At 55.4% G+C, this 16,937-nt stretch overlaps 1 protein-coding gene across 1 annotated transcript in view; it reads left to right on the plus strand.

The window, feature by feature from the left end:
• Positions 1-1,131: 1,131 nt before the first annotated feature.
• Rps21 (ribosomal protein S21) overlaps positions 1,132-16,937 on the plus strand; it is a 29,288-nt gene continuing 13,482 nt past the window's right edge. The window contains exon 1 of the mRNA XM_077109080.1: positions 1,132-1,135. The gene's annotated coding sequence lies outside the window, so the exon portion shown is untranslated. The remainder of the gene's footprint in view (positions 1,136-16,937) is intronic.

Here is a 16,937-nt window from a genome sequence, read left to right on the forward strand (position 1 = left end):
GCTGTGTGGACACAGCTTGGACACAGGCTGCGGGGAGCCTTCCGCTTTCCCTACTGGCTCCTCCCTAACCTGTTAGTTCTCCCACCTGGGGGGTGGGGCGCTGAGGCCCATTCTCTTGCCAAAGCTGGGAGTGGAGGAGGGGCGGGGAGGATGGGTGGGCGGGAGACCGGGAGGAATCCGGAGTCCTGGCAGGCTGGCTCAGGAGCTGATTTCTGATCCCCAGCAAGGGACAGCTGGGGCAGTAGCTGGTACCCAGATGGGGGTTGGCTGGCCCCTCCCTTAGTACTGCCCAGGGGTCCTCCCCATCGCACACACACTGGGCAGTGTTCTCTGGCCCTGCAGGCACCTCTTGACAGCTGGGGCTCTGACAGCCTGGGGGAATAGAGACTGAGGACCACTCCCCAGGCCAAGATCTGGCCAGGCTCCTGAGAACTTGCGTGCTTCCCAGTCATTGCCAGAGATCTGGACAGGCAGAGGTTGGGCTCAGGGCCCCTGAGCCTCCTAGTGGCCAGTCCAGGCCTCTGCCATCCCAGGGCACTGGCCAGGCCGGAGGGAGGGCAGGCTGCCTGGGAATGCGCTGAGTCAGCCTGCCCCCATGGCACCTGGAGGGTCAGCCCGAGTTGCTGCTTCCCAGCAGACAGCTGCCCAGTAACTGGTGGCTGGCAGGGGCGGACGAGTGGGCTGAGGGCAGTGTGATAAGAGGGCTGGTGGGGTGGCATGCTCTGTCCCTACACTGGGCCCTTCGGTGTGCCAGGGCTTCGGAGGGGCTGGGGGAGGTGGAGGCACTGTCCCAAGGGCAGCATACAGGCCCAGGCAGAGAGGGGGAGGGGTGGGTCTCGTCCCCCCCACCCGTGGACTGATCAGCTGCCTGATCATCACCAAAGGGGCCCATGACTCTCCTGCCTCCCCCCCCCCACTCATGGGCACCTGCCACCTTCCTCCTTGAACCTATCCAGAAGGACCAGGGTGGTCAGGAGCACACGTGGGTCAGCCCCTCCTGTCCCCCCATCAGTCCCCTGTGGTCTCCTTCCTCCCCGCACTCAGCCAGTGCCCAGTGCCTTCTGTCCCGGCTCCACAGGAGTGAGCGCCCTGTCTGAGGCGGGCAGGGAGAGGGGCCAGGAAAGGTGTGGAGGCAGCTCATCCCTGTCCTGCCAGGCCTCGCCCCCACCAGCCCCAGGTGGCAAGGGACCTGGGGGCAGGCAGAAGTCAGTGACAACCCCGGAGGGGAAAAGGTCTGGCAGTTCATCCCCCTAGGACAGGGGCCCCTGAGCCAAGTGATTCTGTCCTGGGGACAGCCCCCTCACTAGAGCCCCTGCTGACCCTCTAAGGCCATTCCTGGAAGAGCCTCAGCCCCACATGGCCCACCTGGGACAGCTGTCGGGGATCAGGCACAGGACATCTGACTCAACCCTTGACCTCTGGGGACACCCCTCCACAGCATGGCCAGGTGTCACAGCTGCAAAGGAAGACTGCAGATCCCCAGGCAGACCTCCCGCCAGGTGGAGGAGGACTCTCGGCCTCTCGGCTCCAGGGCAGTGGGAGTTTGGGGAGTTAGAGGCCACATCCCCTTTCTCGGGGCTGCCCTGATGCCCTTCCAGGGGCCAGCGGGGGGACTTCTGTCCCTGTCTTTGGGGCAGAGAAGCCAGGAGGGAGCCGTGGGGCAGGTTCCGGAGGCTGCTGTGGGCATGGTCCAGCGTGTCCTCTAACAGGAGGACTGGTGAGCTGGGAGGTGGTCTCAGTTGTCTTCAGCCCAGCAGATCAGTGCTTCTGCCCCCCGGTGCCCTCTCTGCCCCTGAGGAGGGTGCCACGGCTCTCAGCTGGCCCCTGCCCTGAGAGCCAGCCTGACCCCGGGAGCTGGGGCTCTGGGCTGATGGTCATCAGGAATGGAGGCCTTGACCTGCCCACCACTTGACCTGGGGCCAGGTTCTCAGAGACTCCACGCCATCCTTCTGCCTCTGCCTGCAGGGTGTGTCCAGCTCACAGGACATCTGACCCTTCAGTGGCCCCGTGGCTCTTGGGAACCTTCCACCGGACACTGCACACAGCTCGGTTGCCGTTTCAGTTTTTACAACAGAGGAGCCTGGGGATCTGAGGAGATCAGCCACCTGTCTGGCAGCAAGCAGGCAGAGAGCCTGGGATGGAGGTCTGGCCGCTGGGCACACCTGCTCCTGACCAGAGGGCCCTGCAGCTAAGGAGGGCTTCAGAGCAAGCCCGGTTCCAGCAGGACCCTCACCAGGGAGCCCTAATCCCCTTGGGTCCATTCTGACACTTCCCCTCCTGTCCCCAGCCCTTGGCCTGAGAGACACACCCCCCAGTAAGGAGGCAGCCTGGGGACAGCGCCCCCCCCAGCTCCAAGAGAGAAAGGGCCTGTTCCTTCCAGGGAGGAGGCTACTCCTGGGACCTAGCCCAGGTCGGGGGGGCCCAGAGGGCATTAGTTGGGGGATCTGTTCCTCCCGGGCCCCCAGGAAGGGCAACGGCCCTGTTAGCCCTCCCCAGCACACACAGCGACCCCCTCCTGTGCACAGGCATACAGTTTTATCCTATTTAACCTTTGGTCTCCCTCCTGTGTCCTCCCTCTCCCCTCCCCCTCCCCTCCCCACCTTCCTTCTCCAGATTAGGACCTGTGGGGGACCTGGGTAGGGAGGGGGCTCCCAGCACAGTGGGAGGCCAGTGGCACCCAGAGACCCTGTGTCCAGTCCCTAGGGGGGCCCCACTGGCCTGTGCCCTCCCCGCCAGGACCCAGGCTCCAGCAGGCCCCTCCCCCATCCTGGGGGCCTGGCCAAATCTGGTTCCCACAGGGTGGCGGGGAGGGCTCTGCTTCTCCAAGAGGTGCCCATAGGCAGCCTTATATGGCCAGGAGGCCTGGAGCCCAGGAGGAATGTCACCCCCCAGCAAGGCCCAGCGGGCAGGGCCAGGGCTTGGTAAGCTGATGGCTTCCAAAGTCCCACAAATGGGGGCCTCCTGGGCCAATGGTCAGGAGTGATAGCCGGCCTAGCTGTTCCCCTCCCCAACTTTAGGAGGGAAGGAAGGGGACAGGGGCAGCTCCGGGGGTCCCTCATCATGGGGGGAGCAGGCCCCACACACACACCTGAAAGAGCAGCGCCACAGCCATGTGGCTCCCGGGCCACACTGACGCCCCACGGGGTTCACCCTCTGCTTGGACCCAGCAGCCCCTGCTCAGTGCCAGGGTTCCCCCCCTCCATGGCCCCCCACGCTGTCTCTCCTGACTCACTCTCCAGGGGCTCCCTCAGACTGCTCTCTGTCCCCTGTCTGTCTGTCTGTCTCTCGGTCTCTGTCCTTCCCTGTTCCTCTGCCTACTGCCCCTGAGCTGCCAAGCTTAGTGGCAGGGTCCTGGGCAGCCCCTGCAGTGTTGGGCTGGGTCCCCAAAGTGACAGGCCCCAACTGCACCACTGCCACAAGGCCCTGGGACACCATGAGGAGTTACGTGTCCCACTGTCCCTCACGTGCTGTGCTAAGCTGTTGCCCGTGTGGCCCTGAGCAAGGAGCTTCCGAGCCCCCAGCCCCGACTTGAGCAGAGGAGGCTGGGGTGCTGCCCCCGCCCTGCCTGGGAGTCACGGCCCCAGGGGCTGGGAGGTGCGTGCTCACGGGGTGAGCTCTGGCGGAGAGAGGAAGGTGGGCTGCAGCTGCCTGGGCCCTCTGCAGCCGGCCCCCAGGCCCTGCCTGGCTACTGTGCTTCAGACCAGCATGTCCCCAGACTGACCTCCCTGCCAACCCACCGGGCAGCAGATGCAGTTCTGTGCCCCTGCCCTGGCCTTGAGTCAAGGCAACAGGAGGCAGGGGCACGGGCAGGCCCAGACCCCTCCCACCTCAGTGATGGATGGGGGCTGAAAGTCACCTGCCCTATGCCCCCAGCTGGGGTCCCTCTGGCCTGGTCTCTGTTTAAGGGCCATATCTGTCATGGTTAGCTATTTGGAGACAAGTTGCACTGTTGTCTGGCTAGCAGAGCTAGCCCCTTGGCCACAAACGATCAAGTGCTTTTGGGGCCTTCCAGACCACAAGGCCTGCCCCTGCCCTAGAGCCCATGTCTGGCCTCCCAATAGCCTCAGCACCCTGCCTCACAATCCCAGGACCACAGGGCCTTTGCACTTGCTGCACTCTCCAGTAGGAACACTCCTTTCCACCCCTGCTCCAGTCCCACTCCAAGGTCCCCAGTGCCCCTGTGTGTTCTTTTATTCAGCAATTTTATGTCATCATATTGCAGGTGGCACGAAGCCTACCCCAGGGTGGTACCATGGTAGGAATCCCAAGCTCCTACCTTCATGGTGAGATGGGTAGTGACCTCAGGATCGCGGCTCCTGACTGAGCCCGCCTCATGCTGCACAGCTGGCCCTTCTGTCTTTATCCCTGACCGGCGAGGGGCTGTCACTGCCCCCAGCTCAGTGGCCTGTCCTTGGGGATCAGGGGTGAGATGCCCTGACTCAGCAGCACCAGGAGGCAGGGATGGGTCTGTGAGTTCCTAGCCCAGTGCTGGGCAGCTGCTGGATAATGGTGGCCAAATGACCCCACGTCTGTCCCCCACGCCTTTACACTGACCTGAAGACCAGTGCTGGAGGCCAGTGCTGGGGACAGGCCGTGGGTGAGGAGTGGCACCCAGGCTCCATCCTCCTTGTGGCTGCCCGAGGCCCACAGGGAGGCCATCACCCTGGGCAGTCCTGGAGGCAGACTGTGGTCAGAGTGGCCAGGATGTGGAGGATCCGGGCCTCGGTGCCGTGGGCAGGTGCAGCTGCTGCGGGCATCAAGCACAGTCCCACAGGTCCACTGCTGGCGGCTGCCGGAGACTGACGCCCGTGGCAGTGAAGCAGCCCGCGTGGCCCCAGCCCGCGGCGGGGAGAGGTGTCAGGGCAGCGGGCGGAGCACGGGCAGCCACAGGGCCTGCTGGGCGGGAGAGCTCGAGCGCCAGCTCAGTGGGTGGCTGCTGGGACCCAGGGTGGGCAGCTCGGGCACACTGTGGCCACTGGCCCTCTGAGGTGCCAGGGAGACTCAGCTGGGCCTGGACCAGTGCTTGTCTTGGAGCCAGTGGGGCCATGGGAGCCGGCTCAGGAGGTAGGTGCCCAGGAGGCCATCAGACGGTCAGTAGAAGCAGGGCTACCTCCTGGTGCCTGTAGGCTGAGACCAGCTGGATCCTGTCCCTGACCCACGTTCAGGTCACAGTGAGCCCAGGACCCCAACCCCAAGCATGAGGCTGACTCAGCAGGAGCGCGACATGGGGCAGGAAGAAAGCCAGCCGGTCCCTCCTGCCCTGCCCTCTGCCGGGGCTCCGACTCGGCTGCCACAGCTGGGAGTGAGGGGGTCCCCTGGAGCTCAGCTGGGCCCCTGCCCGAGGGGAGGGGAAGGGCGGGGCTCAGCTCCCGGCCTCTGTTGGCCCCAAGTTTCCACATTAACAAAATGTTTGTCCTGTGGCTCTCCTGGGGAGACATTTCCAGGGAATGTAAACACATGGAGACTTAGGATGTTCCTGCCAGCTGCAGAGGGTGATGGGGTCCACTAGGAGCCCAGGCTCCTCCTTGCAGGGTGTCAGGTATCCCCCACAGCGAGGTCAGGGCTGGGATGCCTAGTCACTTGCTGGCCCCTGCTCCTAGCTCCACCTGGGCCTGCTGTGTGATGTGACCAGACTCCAGAGCCCCCAGGTGAGCAGCGGAGCCCTCTGCTTGCATCTCCTGATGTGATGGTCAGTCCCCTCGGAGTAGCTGCTCTTAACCACCCCAGCCTCGTGGACGAGGTTGAAGATCAGAGAGGCCAGCTGCACTGGTGACACCACTGGTCAGGAAGGCTCTTGCTGCCACCTCACAGGACACTGCCCCACGCTGTCCAGTCAACACTGACCCTGGTGTCCTCAGCCAGGTCCCAACTCCGGCTCCATGAAATCGAGCTCTGGAAGGAGCTGGGGAGGTTACTGGGTCCCCCAGGAGGCCGGCACAGACTGGGTCTCCCCCTCCCCGGGCTGCCAGCCCAGCCGGAGGGACGCAGCCCAGCCCCAGCCCGTGGGAGGCCTGCTCCAGGAATTCCCCAGACCTGGCACCAGGTCCGCTGCCTGGGCCGCGCTGTGTCCAGGGCGCTCGGGCCCTCCTGTCTCTGACAGCTGCGGGGTGACCTGTGGGGAGCGATGGGGCCATCTCAGGTCTCTTACTCAGTCCCTCCTCAGAGAGGTCTTCCCTGACCACCCACCCACACAGCCCTTCATGTGGCCATGACCCTTCAACCCCCCCCCCGGGCTAGGTGCAGCTCGGAGGCAGAGTGCCCGCCTGACCCGCAAGACTGCGTAAGGACACAGACCACTCCCTTCCAGCCAGGCACTGCTCACCACCTCGGCCAACGCAAGCTCTGCGACGCAGCGGGCGGCCTGCACCTGTGGGTTGAGCGACAGCCCTGGCCCCCACTGGCTGGAGGCCAGTAGCACTTGCTCCTGGCTATGACAACCGCGACTGGCCACATGTCCTGGGGAACCTGCCCCATGAGACACCCCAGGCCCCCAGAGATGCCGTCTGTCCTACAGCTGCAGGGCATCTGTGCCCACACAGGGATGGACACAGGAGGTGCTCAGGTGGCACTAGTGAACGTCCAGAGAGTCCCAGCCCCGCAGAAGTGCTCCTTGGAGGGACGCAGTGGCCAGGCAGCAGGGGTCGCACAAAGCCCCGGGGACAGTGGAGGCACAGGAGGGGCCTGGCCTCAGCTCAACCCAAGCTGAGCTCAGGCCCTTCCTGGCTAAGCCTGGGGAATTCTTGGGGGGGGGACCTTGGTGTCCCCTGGCCACATAGTCACTGAGGCTGTCATGTGGGGTAGGCACACTACCACAGGAAGCGCTGGCCCAGGGGCACCAGCAGTGGAGATGCTGGAGCAAGGTGACATGCTCAGCTATTTGCTCATGGACTTGCAGTGTGGCCCCTAGGCCCCCAGGCACGGCCAGGTGGCACGACAGTGGCTGGGCTGTCCCCTCGGCCCCTGTTTTCCCTCCCCTGCTGCCCAGCCTGGCCCAGCAGGGCTCTGGCACAGGTGCTGGCAGGGACACGTGGTCCTCGAGCCCAGTGCACTGTGCCTAGGGCCCAGGGCGGTCTCTGACCCCACAGCGGGCACCTGCAGGCGGGCCCATGGGGGCCCAGGTGCCCTCTGGCTAGGCCTGGCGCTCAGGGGATAGTCCTCTGGTCCTGCTGGTGGGAGGCAGCGGCAGGGTGGCCAGCCCAGGGCCTGGGGTGGGCGGGCGGCAGGCGGGCAGGACAAGCCCAGCCACTCACCTGGGCAGGAATTTGGATGCGTCATGTGCTCCCTGCTTTCAAGGATAACAAGCCTTTGCCCTGGGGGTGTTTGGGCAGCTGCAGGCTGGCCCGGTGCTCAGACGCCAGCTGGGCCAGGCCTGGGGGCGGTGGGGTGCTGAGCAACCTACTGCTGGGTGTTCCGGGAGGTAGTGGGGGTCTCCAAGTCCTGACTCCTCCCATGGGCCGTCCTCTAGGCCCGCACAGCTGGGGCCTCCCTGCCTCCTAATTCCTGCCTCAGGGAGCAACTTCCTCCCGCAGCCTCCGCTTCCTGCTCTGCTAAAGGGCTAAAGACTTACTTCCCCACAGGGCTGCCAGGGAGCCTCGGGCTGCGGGACCGCTGCCCTGAAGCCTGGTCTGGCAGGCCCACTTCCTCAGTGCCCGCATCTGCTGCTGACGTGGGCGCCCCGCACCTTCCTTGGAGGGCAGGAAGAGCCGGCCGACCTGAGGCTGTTCCTTAGGAATGCTGGAGCCTCAGCGGCTTTTCCCAGTGCCTCTCCTGAGGGTGTTCCTTTTGACCTCACCCCCTCTTCCTCCTGTCCTCGGGAGCAGGCGACTGGATCTAGCCCGCTGGGAGCCCACAGGGACTGCCAGACCAAAGCCACCTCCAGGAGGGACTCAGGTGGTGATGGTGGTGATGGTGGTGGTGGACAGCCAGACCTGTTCCCTGGGGAGCAGCAGCAAAGGGTGGACACACAAGTGGTCTGCCCTGCTCCCAGGGTGGAAGCCGAGTGGCCCTTGCACAGTTTGCTAAGGTGTCCTGATAAAGTCCCACCGGCCCCTTCCTGGTGAAGCCTTGCTTCTACCCTCAGGGTCACGGAGAAGAGTGGCCACCTCCTGACGGGAACCGGAGGCCCGGGAGGAGTCTGGGGACGGGACACTGCTGGGCGCAGGCCTGTGTGCCTTCTCTTCCCCTGCTGTGCTGCTCTGCCTGGGGCTGGGGTTGGGTCAGCTTGGAGGGGTCAGAGGTCAGGCCTGGCCTGGGGTGTGGGCCCTCCACCTTCTCCCCTAGGCCTGACCTGTTAATGGGGTCGGTTGGAACGCGCTGGCCCTGGCCAGCATGGGAGCCCTCGAGGTGCTGGGAGGAAGGCCGCCTTCCTTTCCCGATGCTGGCCCAGAGCCTGTGGGCAGCCCCCAGGGAAGGGTGGGGACAGGACATGGCGGGTGTGTTGACCTCACAGACTCTCTGCTGGGCCAGCTGTGCTGGTGGACACACTGGGACCTGTCCCGCCGCCCAGGGCAGCCCCCTCCATCCTCTTCCCCTGGGAGCTGGGAAGCAGATCCAATAAAGGACAATAAAATAACAAAACGAGGTGAAGCCGCGGGGAAGGCTGGAAGGGAGGGCCGGCCTGGCCCTCCGTCTCCCACAACCGTGTCTGAGGTTGTTGCTGGTCCCTGAGCTCTGGCCAGTGGGGCCTGACCCTCCCTAGGCACTTCCCAGGGGGCCTCGCCAGGGCTCTCCCACCCTGGGGAGGGACCTGCTGTCAGAGGCCAGAGACCTGCCCTGCAGGGCTGCAGTGGTGGCCCCAGCTCTGCCCATGGTCACTGACAGTTCTGTCCTCACCCCCTGGGTCCCGGCTCCAAGACTGGGACTGCCTGGGCCTTCACTCAGGGCAGGCTTGCTAGGTGGCAGGCTGAGGGTGGCTGCAGTTTCTGCTCAGACCGACCTAGGAAAAAGGCCTGCCTTCTGACCCTGGCCTACCACTCACCCTGACCCCACCCAGGCCTGGAAAGAGGACTGCCTTATCTTGGGCTGGTCCCCTTCTGCATACAATAGGTTTTGAGGTGGCCTGGGCCCCCCTTGGCCCAGACGCTGTTGCTCTATGGAGGAGGAAAGAGGTTCTCCAGAGACTGCCTCGGTGTATCTGTGTGAGATGGACCTACGGGGTGGGACTTAGCAGTGGGGCAGGGCTGCTGCACACCGACATCCAGGCAATCTGAATGGGGACCTGTGTGGGCTGGGGCACTTACAGTATGACTTCCAGAGTCACCAACCCAGGCAGGATTCACATCTAGCCATCTGACCTCGGACCTATTGACGACAATGATGATGGTGATGATGGTGATGGTGATGGTGGTGATGGTGATTATCACAGTGATGGTGGTGGTGGTGATAGTGATGGTGGTGGTGGTGATTATGGTGGTGATGGTGGTAGTGATGATGATGGTGATGGTGGTGATGGTGATTATCACAGTGATGGGGATGGTGATGGAGATGGTGGTGGTGATGGTGGTAGTGATGATGATGGTGGTGGTGGTGGTAGTGATGGTGATGGTGGTGATGGTGGTGATGGCGATTATGATGGTGATGGTGGTGGTGATGGTGGTGGTTATGGTGATGGTGGTGGTGATGATGATGGTGATGGTGATGGTGGTGATGATGGTGGTGATGGTGGTGGTGGTGATGTGGTGATGGTAGTGATGGTGGTGATGGTGATTATGATGGTGACAGTGGTGGTGATGGTGATGGTGGTGGTGATGGGGATGGTGATTGTCACAGTGATAGTGATGGTGATGGTGATGGTGGTGGTAATGGTGGTGGTGATGGTGGTGATGGTGATGGTGGTGATGGTGATGGTGATGGTGGTGATAGTGATGGTGGCGGTGATTATGGTGGTGATGGTGGTAGTGATGATGATGGTGGTGGTGGTAGTGATGGTGATGGTGATAGTGGTGGTGATGGTGGTGATAGTGATGTGGTGATGGTGGTGATGGTGGTGATGGTGGTGATGGCGATTATGATGGTGATGGTGGTGGTGATGGTGGTGGTTATGGTGATGGTGGTGGTGATGATGATGGTGATGGTGGTGGTGGTGATGATGGTGGTGATGGTGGTGGTGGTGATGTGGTGATGGTAGTGATGGTGGTGATGGTGATTATGATGGTGACGGTGGTGGTAATGGTGATGGTGGTGGTGATGAGGATGGTGATTGTCACAGTGATAGTGATGGTGATGGTGATGGTGGTGGTAATGGTGGTGGTGATGGTGGTGATAGTGATGGTGGCGGTGATTATGGTGGTGATGGTGGTGGTGATGGTGGTAGTGATGATGATGGTAGTGGTGTAAGGGTCCAGCAAAACGTCGGAGGGAGAGACCACAAGAGACCGGCTCCATGCAATTGGCAGAAGGGGTTTTATTGATTCAGCATGCTGAGGCTCCAGGCTCACTCAGGAAGATAGAGCAACCCAGAGCCCAGAGCAGAGGTCAGGCAGAGCTTAAGTACACTTTTTGGGGAAGGGGGGGGATATTTAAATTGATTGATTCTGGGCCCGTGGTGCCTAGTGCCAGGCGACTCAAAGTCCCAAGTTTTATCAGACCACCAGAGGAGTCAGTGAGAATGTTTACTGGGGCAGCTCCACCATTGTCCTAACAGCTACAGAGATCAAAGGCTCCGGGGTAGCCGAGGTATTTAACATATCAATGGTCTCTTACTTTACAACCCAAGCCTTGCAGTTACAGACTTCACAATGTCCGGTCTTTTACACTTTAACTCTGGCTCTGCGGCTTAGAATCAGCTTAGAAATTTTACCTTTACATTCCCCACTCCTTTTTCTGACTACTTTTAATCTTAAAAGTACTGAATCATAATTATTGAAGGGTCTCATATTACATGAATTGTTTCGTGTTCCCTGGAATCATTTTTAGTATGGCCTCCATTTTAGATCCCACTTGATATTAGACCGAATTTAATTACACTGACTACCTAACTTTAAATCTGACTTTGTTTTTCCCCCTTTAATTTGGGAACTCCTTACTGCTGTAAGGAAGGGGGGCTAAGATGATCTTTCTGGCTTTTTTAGGCTGAAAAGGGACGGTGTGGGGCAAGGAGTTTGGAGTCCCCCTCTAAAAAATTGGGTCTATCAAGTGGTCCATGATAAAAGTCCAATTGAGAAGTAACAGACTGGAGGGCCATTTGAATGATGGGTGGTCTATAAGAGAAAAAAGAATTCATTAGTACTGGAACCAGATTGATGCAGCAATAAATCTCATAGCACAGGAATATGCCAATGAGTATGATGGCAAAGACAAAGACTAACAATGTTTTCATCAGGCAGTACCAAGAACCAGGAGCTAAGATATTGTTTCCATGACAAAGTTGCTGAATACATGGCTTCTGTCTGAGCATGTAAATCTTTAAGGATACTTGTCATACAACATTTAACTTTTAGGGTTACAGATGTCCTTTCCCTTAAGATATAGTCTGTCTAATAATTTAATGTCATCTGATCTTGCAAAATCTTTGTACTAGTATGACCTCTGTGCTGTGTCTAATAGAGAAACCTTTAATTCTGTTACTAGGGCTGGATAACCATACTAGCAAACATAAAGCCTATCTGCGTTGGTTAAAGGCCTTGAACTAAAAACTACTCTGGCAGTTCCTTTCGATGGTTATCAGGCATTTTTACCTAAGAATCTCTTTTGTAGCCTCTAGTTTATTTATTTATGAAAGTTACAGTTAACTATTACTATCATTTAAAATGCCCAGGAACAGCTATGCTTTGGCTTTAACTGTCTTTGCTAAGTGTTTAAGATGAAGCAAGTTAAACTGATCTTTGTTTTTATCTATTGTTAACAGTCAGCTGAGTTTCCCTGGGAGTCCTCAGGGAACTTACAGCAGCTTCTCAGATCTGCTAGTGCCATTTGCGCTAGGATGGGTCCAGGCCTCGCTTGACCATATGGCTTCCCTTGGAAGCATCAGGGATGTCTTCCCTTTTCTGATGACCCTCCTCTTCACAGCAAATGCACCGATTGGCTTTCTGTCTTCCACTGGTCTCATTAATCTCCCTGTTCAGGAGGTTATGTGGCCCAGAGTTGCAAAGCTCTTTGGAGAAGTCCCCCTATTCCCTGATTCAGACTGACTCAGAGGGCAAGAGCCAAATTTTTAATTTTAAAACTTGATCTTAAACATCCAGCAAATAAGTTCTAACAGCCTTATATTAAAAGTACTGGGCTTTAATGCTTATCTCTCTATCCTGTAGGTGGTAACTCCTTATCTTAAATTGAACCAGGTTGTAAGTTCTTAAAGCAGTATCTCCTTAAAACATTAACAGGCAATCCTTAGACCATCTAAGAGCAAACCAGAAAACAAAACTAACTAGGGTAGAAACATATTTAGTTTACATATTAGTTACCTAGAATTTTTGGCAGAGCTATACATTATAATCCCCTGTTTGAGATCCTAGCAGTTGTGACAAAAACCAACTTCTGGACACAACTTTAAATGTACTGAAATCTGGCCTACTTTTTTATATTCACTTTTACATGTAGCGAGATGGGACATAGAGCCTTATCTCAAGTAAGGCTGGGCTCTTTATAAATCTCAAATGTTATAGTTCTAAAGCTGATCTTTGTTTTTTAGACATCATTTTACAAAGTTTACATAAACTGCTGTTCAAGTTTACATGAACATAATATCACACCTAAAACATGAGTTAAAGAAAGGCTGAAAGTTTTTAACCTTTTATGGAAAAGTAGCAAAGTATTTTTGTGTTTTGTAATAAAACCTTTACACAGATTAGGCTCTCATTAACTTAAAAATACACTTAAGTTGTATCTCAGTGTAAAAAGGTAACATAGAACTGTACATATCTCATTGATAACTAGCCCAGTTATAGAACACAAATTATATAAATAAATCTCCAACATGTCTTTTTTTTTTTTTTTAAGCCTAAAATTACCATACAACTTTAGGACACCAGTTTGATATAATGTTTTTTTGAAGCTTCTACCTTACAGACTTGTATACCTGGAAGATATGAACATATTAAAATTACCATAATTACATTGATGATTTTATATTAACCAAGTTTGGCTTTTAAAGAAATGTCATAGCACAATTTTTTTTTTTTAAATAGCAGCACTTGTTTAACCAGCTGTTTAATTTTTTTTAAATTACTTGCTCAAAAACTTATACTCATAACTAACTTACACAAACCTTTTTTATCACTTACTTAAACCCTCTTAATTACCTAATCATATAGACTTTTTTATCTAGAAACACATTTTCCCTCTATTAAATCCATATCTAGAACCTTCTAGTTTCTCTCTTTTTTTATCTGTTAACCTCCTTCTGTTCACATTTTGAAACAATACTTGTAAATTTTTGAATTTAAGCAGATTATTTTATAGACATTAACACATATAGTTGACCAAAAATAGAACTGATCAGGACAAAACAGTGTATAAGGTAGGAGCATAGTCCAATCTTTTATGCCGGTCTCCAAGCTTAATTTCGTTAAGGTCTCTTTGATGGTTCTATTTATCTTTTCTACCTGTCCTGAACTCTGGGGTCTATAGGCACAATGTAACTTCCAATTAATCCCCTGGGTCCTGGCCAGTCCCTGACTTACCTGGGCCACAAACGCCGGTCCGTTATCGGACTTCATTACCTTAGGCAGTCCAAATCTTGGAAAGATGTCCTCCAGAATCTTTTTGACCACTATCTGGGTTATTTCTTTCTTTGTGGAGAAGGCTTCCCAGAGTTCTGTATCTGTGTCCCCAGATGATAAGCTGCCTGAATGTTCCTGTGCAGCCAAGTCTCCGTCTTGGAGGAAGCTGCTCTCATCCGTAAACCATACGACCTCAGGGTAGGGCAGTGGCTGATCCTTTAAGTCTCGGTGTACACTAATCTTTTTTACCAGTATGTGTTGACAATCATGAGCGACAGGTCCTGATGATTCTTCCGGCAACAGTGTAGCCGGGTTAAGTGGAGCAAAAGGCTCTGGTAATGGGTCATTTTGGAGTTTGATAGCCACCTGTCTGGAGGCTGACAGATGATGCTCTCTAGGGCATGGGGGGCTATGATAGTTAGCTTCTGTCCCGACATTAATTTATCAGCATCCTTTATCAGAAGGGCTGCCGCTGCTATAGCCCTTAGGCAATGGGGCCACCCACTGACCACTGGATTCAGTTTCTTTGATAAGTATGCTACCGGCCTTTTCCAAGGTCCCAAAGTCTGAGTGAGCACTCTCCATGCTATTCCTTTCTTTTACCTCGATGTAGAGTGAAGGGTTTTTTACATCTGGGAGTGCTAAGGCTGGGGCGGATAGCAGCGCCTTTTTGATATTATCAAAAGCCTGTTGGTGTTCAGGGGTCCATTGGAATTGGACATCCCCCTTTATCAGCCGGTATAAAGGGGCAGCCAGAGACGCAAACCCAGGAATCCATAACCTGCAAAAGCCGGCAGTCCCAAGAAACTCTCTGAGCTGTCTCTTATCAGATGGGGGCGGTATCTGCACAACAGTTCTTTTTCTGGGCTCTGTAAGCCATTGTTTGCCACCCCCAAGAGATTAACCTAGGTAGATTACTTTTTGTTGACAAACTTGGGCCTTTTTGGCAGAAGCCCTGTATCCGAGCTGAGCAAGCTCGGATAATAGTGCTTGGGTCCCAGACTCACAGTTTTCCTTGGTGTTGGCTTCCAGCAGCAGATCATCCACATATTGGAGTAGGGTGACTTCGGGGTGTGCGGTTCTGAAGTCGTTGAGGTCCTTGTGGAGAGCTTCATCAAAAAGAGTGGGGGAGTTTTTGAACCCCTGTGGGAGTCTAGTCCAGGTTAGTTGGCCAGATGTTCCGATTTCTGGGTCTATCCATTCGAAAGCAAACAATAACTGACTGTCCTTATGTAGGGGCAAGCAGAAGAAAGCATCTTTTAAGTCCAGCACAATGTACCATATTCGCTCTAGATTCAGAGTGCTAAGCAAATTATATGGATTAGGCACCGTGGGGTGAATGTCCTGCACTCTGTTGTTGATCTCCCTCAGGTCTTGAATAGGACGATAGTCCCCAGTTCCTGGCTTTCTTACTGGTAATAGGGCGGGTATTTCAGGCCGATTGACAGGGCCTTAGGACCCCAAGAGCCAGGTATTTCTGAATATGGGGTCTTATCCCTAGCTTTTTTGCTCAGAGGATATTGTTTAACATTCATTGGAGAGGCAGAGGCTTTTAATTTTATTACTACTGGAGGTTGTTTTATGGCCAGACCTAACCCAGCAGTTTCTGCCCAGGCATCAAGATAATCTTTTAGTTTGTTTCTTTGATCAGTCCCTGGGGGCGTAAAGAGTTGATATTTATCTTTTACTGACATAGTCAAAGCCGTGACTATGGGAGTTTTTATTGAAGGATTTAGAAATTTCAAATGTTACCCTGAGCTCGGGGAGGGGATCTGAGCCCCGACTTTTCTAGTCATCTTTTGGAGTCAGCATGACAGGCTGGCGTAGATGCTTCTTTTTGGGGCACTCTTTGGCCCAGTGTCCTTTTTTTTTTTTACAGTAGGCACATTGGTCTGAGGCCAGGGGCAGCTTTTGGCGTGGGCCCAGATATCCCTTCCTGTCTCCCTGCTTTCTAACTTCTGGCCTATCTGTGGCTGTGACCAGGACCTTAGCCAATGCTTTAGTCTGCCTTTTGTTCCTTTTATCTTTCTTTTATTCCCTCTCTTCCTCAGTTTCTCTAGCCAAATCTCTTAAGGTCATACCCTGGATAATCTCTCTTACCTTGGCCAAATTAGTTGGCCGCCTAGCGGCCATTTGGAGACCCGCTACAAGAGCCCGGCGATAAGTGGACAGATGCTCCCTACCTTCAAAGGTGTTAGGGTCCCAGTTGGGTCAGTTCAAGAGGAAGCCAGCTTCAATGATATTGGGAAGTTGAGTTGGCCTCCCATCTGGTCCAAGAATATTCTTTCTGGCTTCCAAGAGGATTTTCTCCCATTCCTCTGTTGTGAAGACAGTCCCCAGAAGCTGTTGACAGTCATCCCAAGTGGGCTGGTGTGAGAACATCAGCCACTCGATTAAACCTGTAAGTCGGGTGGGGGGAGGGGTTGGAGCTGGAACAAGGAAGGGCTTCACCCATGTGGGAGGAAATTCGCAGAGATCCTGCCAGGATAAGATATATGGCTGTTGATCTGGATGGTCATGCGACCCCGGCTGAAAGACAATATCTCTGACTTGGCAGATTCATTCTGAAGCACAGAGTGTCTGCCAGGTCCGGCGTTTCACTGTAAAGGAAAGATTCTGGTCCCTTGCGTGGACATCCGTCCAATGATCAAGGGTCAGGGACAGAGGCGTGGAATGGCTTTGTCCCATACTGGGAGTTACTTGATCCGAGACAGAGACAAGACAATACAAACAAGACACACTGAGACACAATCACAGACACACAGTAAAACGTTTAACATAAGTTCAGAAGCAAAAATTAAAGACAGGCAGTGAATTCAACCTGAGAACAACAAAAAGAATTGCCGGCAAAACCAGACGGATTGGCAGCAGAATACACCTGACGAGGGCTCCTCCCTCTACCTGATGGGGAGCACTTCCGTCCCCCCGAGTCGTCCAAGGCGTCCCTTGGAGGGTGGCCTGTGGCTCCAAAGACACGCTGTACACCTAACGAGGGCTCCTCCCTCTACCTGATGGGGAGCACTTCCGTCCCCCCGAGTCGTCACCACAGCCAGGGAAAACTCACGCTTTCCACTGGCAGCCACACGCTGCCAAACCCAAACCCAAACCAAGGCTCTGAGAACTCACGCCCTCTGGGAGCTTACGCCCGCCATTGAGCCACCAGAAACCAAACCCCGAGCGATCGCAAAAGAAAAGCAAGGAGAAGAAGAAGGAAAAGAGGCGCCTTACTTACTTACCCCCTAAAGCAGTCTGTTGGGGTCTCCCTGTCCGGCGATGCGC

The sequence above is a fragment of the Callospermophilus lateralis genome, chromosome 3 (genome assembly GCF_048772815.1).
Source record: "Callospermophilus lateralis isolate mCalLat2 chromosome 3, mCalLat2.hap1, whole genome shotgun sequence".
NCBI lineage: Eukaryota > Metazoa > Chordata > Mammalia > Rodentia > Sciuridae > Callospermophilus > Callospermophilus lateralis.